Source organism: Cynocephalus volans, chromosome X (assembly GCF_027409185.1).
Source record: "Cynocephalus volans isolate mCynVol1 chromosome X, mCynVol1.pri, whole genome shotgun sequence".
NCBI classification, from domain to species: Eukaryota; Metazoa; Chordata; class Mammalia; order Dermoptera; family Cynocephalidae; genus Cynocephalus; species Cynocephalus volans.
This window is the reverse complement of record NC_084478.1, coordinates 149,995,544-149,999,624: the sequence shown is the minus strand read 5'-3', so window position 1 is coordinate 149,999,624 and position 4,081 is coordinate 149,995,544. Positions and strand designations below refer to the sequence as shown.

The window sequence follows — 4,081 nt, the reverse complement described above, 5'->3', positions numbered from 1 at the left end:
GGACGGATAGAACATTCGCAGCTCCTGAAGAACACATTCCTGTAATGTCAGAAATTCCATGAGAGTTGGGAAATATCAGGAAAATTTTGGCGTAACGAGATTCGTGGAAATGACGTAGGAGAATGGGCATTAACTAGGAAATATATCCAATTATGCTCTCATGTTTGCAAGTACAGTGTAACACAGTACGTGCTCGCACGTGCACAGGGATGTATAGGTTGAGGATTGGAAGCACGTACACCGTCGTCTTCACAGTAAGGTGCCATCCCCCCTCAACATCTTTCTATGCATGTCAAGTTCTTGCAAGCTCATTCAATGCGATTTGAGAATCAGAAAAACACAGTAACGGCAAAAACCCCATTTTTGTTACACACACACAGATGCTCACAAACACACGACTAATGTTAAATCCATGTGTCCAAGGCATACGTGATCCCCAAAGCAGTTGTTCCCCCTGGTCTGATGCGGGAAGAGTCTAGCATATGCCAAGCAGCGTAACATGGAAATATTTTGGAATGCAAGAGGAGGAAAAGAAAGATGGCATTTACATTATGGATGGGATTCAGATATCAGCTTTGTTTCAAAAAGGCATGCATCCCAGATTTGGGGAAGGGAACGGGATCATTCGATCTCCACTTACTTGGCTCTCGTTGCTTCCTCTTTTGAATTTTCCAGATTAGCAGGAGAACATAGTACATAGATCCTGGGCAACTACAGTAGGTGCCACCTGATCCCTGAAGAACAGTGCCCTTCAGAAGCACGCAGTGGTGTAAAGGGTGTGCGGACAAGCGGTTGGAGTGTGAGAAACAAGAGATCCAGCTCACAGAACCGGACCTGCCTCCGTCCATGTGACGTTCGGTAAGACTTCCCCATTCACTCGCAACCATCTCGTGTTGACATTTGGGATGCGATCATCTTTGCACCTCACTTCTATGCACACGTGTCTTCATAACGAGCATCACAGCTTTGGTATTGGGAGACAAGAGTTTTGCACCACAATATAGAGGTGCAGGTCGCAGCCAGTGACCGGTGCCTGGAGCAATCCCTACTAACGATGACAGCCAGGAATCATCAGGATGACCTCACAGAACACTGGATTCTGAGCTCATGCTCTTGAACATGACATGGGGCTGGCTCCCAGCATCAGTATGTAGGAGATAGCCTCGGGCTTCTTGGGGTGGACAAGGCAGCATTGGCACCCAAGGAAGGCAAAAAACGAATGAAGCATTCTCCTAGGTTGAAGCCCGAAGATCCCAGAAGGCACAGAGGGTCCAAGAGAGAGAAATGGGATCCCTGACATGACACCCACGTCCCCATGCGGATGCCCTTCCTCATGCAGTCGTTACAATGAGGTTACACGGTGGCTTTGGACTGTTATACAACTATTCTGGCACCTTCGGTATTTTTCCCCAAATGCTTGTCATTCATCTTCCCCTCTGTCTAAGGCCCGCTTCTTTAACACCTTGTTTTATCTCATCAATCACCTTGAGCAGGGCGTTTCTAGTTTCACCAAAGGAATTCTTTCCTGATACGGTTCTTCTTTTCCTTTTCCCTATTCCAGTCTCCTCCAGGTCTTTCCACTGAAAACACGAGTACAAGCATCTCAGGGAGAACCAGGTGGAGGAGGACAACCCATGCAAGCTGGGAACGCTTTGCAGTCCGGAGTCAAAGGAGGCGTTTTAGAGCAGGGGTTTTGAGGGAAGACCTGAGTCCGCAGTGGGAAGGACAGCCAGAAACCTCTGCCCCTCTTCATCACCTCTCAGGAGATGAAACGATTAAAGTGAAAAGCACAGACGTAACGGCCCTGACGAAGTCTGAAATGGAAGGCATGGGCTCTTCAGCAGGGGCACAGTGGAAGTTCAATGCCACAGCGGGAGAGGAAAGGGGGTGCAGAAGAGTCCTGAAAGTGGTACTGCAGAAGCTGGATGAGAGAAGAAAACTGGGCCGAGGAAGAAAAGCAGATGACCAGCAGACCAGTACAAGCTCCCAGGTGAAAAGCACAGACATAATGGCCCTGACGAAGTCTGAAATGGAAGGCATGGGCTCTTCGGCAGGGGCGCAGTGGAAGTTCAATGCCACAGCGGGAGAGGAAAGGGGGTGCAGAAGAGTCCTGAAAGTGGAACTGGAGAAGCTGGATGAGAGAAGAAAACTGGGCCGAGGAAGAATACCAGATGACCAGGAGACCAGTACGCCCTCCCAGAAGGTAGCTCAACAGCCGGCAAGTAGACCCCCTCGTAAAAAGTATGGCAAACGCAAAGGGGTCGTTCGGAGGAGTGCCGGGAAGAGAGAAGCCTCAGGATCACTGCCAGTTGGTGCAGAGAGTGAGGATGCCCTGTGCGGTGACAAATCACCGGTGCACACGACCTGTGCCCCTGCTCCAGCAGAAAGGCCAATAAAGGCATCACGGAGGTCCGGCGCATGCCACGATTTCCCGACACTGTCGGGACACAAGGGTGAGAAAGAGGGCAAGGCAAAGGCACAAGCCTCCACGGTTACATCCCGGCGTCCCACAGGCCTGGAGGAGGGTGCATGCGCTAATGATGGACAGGTGGCCCCACCCTGGCCACTAGGTCTCATCCACACTGTGCCCATAGCTCTGAACGCAGAGGCACAGGACACCTGGCCAAAGACCCTGGCTTCTCGCTCCACGTGCTCTGCCCTCTCAAGGAATGCTGAGGACCCTGGAGAGGGGGCCTCGAAGCCAGGTGTGGAAGGGGAGGCAGCTCCTTCTGGGTCCCCTGCCCCCTCCGGGTTCCCTGCCATTAGGACGCGTTACTCTCTCCGTCTGGCAGACCGAAGAAGGAAGCTCTGAGAACCTGTGAGGTGAAGTCATCTGCTCCAGACCACCTACTGCCTGGGCCCGAGTTTGTCTAACTCCGAAGCCGGACTCATTCCCCAGTACGTCTTATGGCCAAGTAACCAGGGAAGGGCTAAGAGGTTTTTTGAGGGTTTGGGAATGTGGGATAAGGAAATTAGGAGTGTTTGTTTGAAAGTTGTCAAGGCTTCACAGGAGTTAGCGTTTTGTATACAGATCCTCATGGATTCATACCCTCCCCCAGAATGCGTGTGTTACTTCCTTAAAATAAATCACCTAAAACATATATACGTTATTTATTTCATATGTATTAAATAACACTACTTAAACATATAGGTCATGTAATATTACATATCATACATGCACACACGTGCACACACGCAGACACATATACACCGTTGCTTCTGTTTCCCTTTCTGTGGGGAAGCCAGCCTAATACAGCTGAGCACGTTTATTCACTGATCTCCAGAGCCTTCAGCTGGTCATTTGAAGCATGAAAACAGAAAATCGAGGGGATCTATGGGAACAGTTGGAAAATAAGTTGAAATGGACAACTTTCTGGGTAGTAGCCAAGAAATGAACGGACTTCAGGGTACGGCAGAGTCTAAGCTGCTCTGGGCGGGGTGGGAGGTGAAAGACGGCACACACCTCCCTGGGCGAGCTCTTCCGGGAACGCTGGGTGGCTGCGAAGGGAAGGCTCAAGGCCAGAACAGGAGTTGGAAGAGTGCGATCTCAAGTTGGGACCCAGCCGAGGTTTCTCAGCCAGGCAACGCGTGCAGCCACCTCCTAGCAGAGATCTGATGCCACCCGGGAGAAGATTGGCGTCTCGGACGCCCGGCTCCCACCAGGTGCCCAGGATGCCCGGGAGAAGCTTTTGGAGGAAGCCGCCTGGTTGCGGATCAAAGGGCAAGTGAGGGATGGCAGAGAGATGTTGAAATCCTACAGGCAGCAGAGCACAGTGCCCCAGAATCCCCGCCAGCTGGCCGAAGCCCTGGGGAAGATCAGCTGGAAGAGGAGTTCCCCTGCTCCCTTCATGAGCCACCCATTGGGACAGTGAGCCCTGGGTGATGACAGAGGCCCTGGAAAGCCGCCCGCTGCCAAGGCCGGGCGGTACTGCAAGGTCTGAAATGTCAGAAATTCCATGAGAGTTGGGAAATCTCAGGAAAATTTTGGCGTAACAAGATTCACGGAAATGACGTAGGAGAATGGGCATTAACTAGGCAATATATCCAACTATGCTCCCATGTTAGCAAGTATAGTGTAACA

The 4,081-nt window shown here is 51.2% G+C and overlaps 1 pseudogene; it reads left to right on the top strand.

Annotated features, from left to right (window-relative positions):
- Positions 1-2,956: 2,956 nt before the first annotated feature.
- On the top strand, positions 2,957-3,872 carry LOC134368468 (polymerase delta-interacting protein 3-like; annotated as a pseudogene).
- The last annotated feature ends 209 nt before the right edge of the window (positions 3,873-4,081 follow it).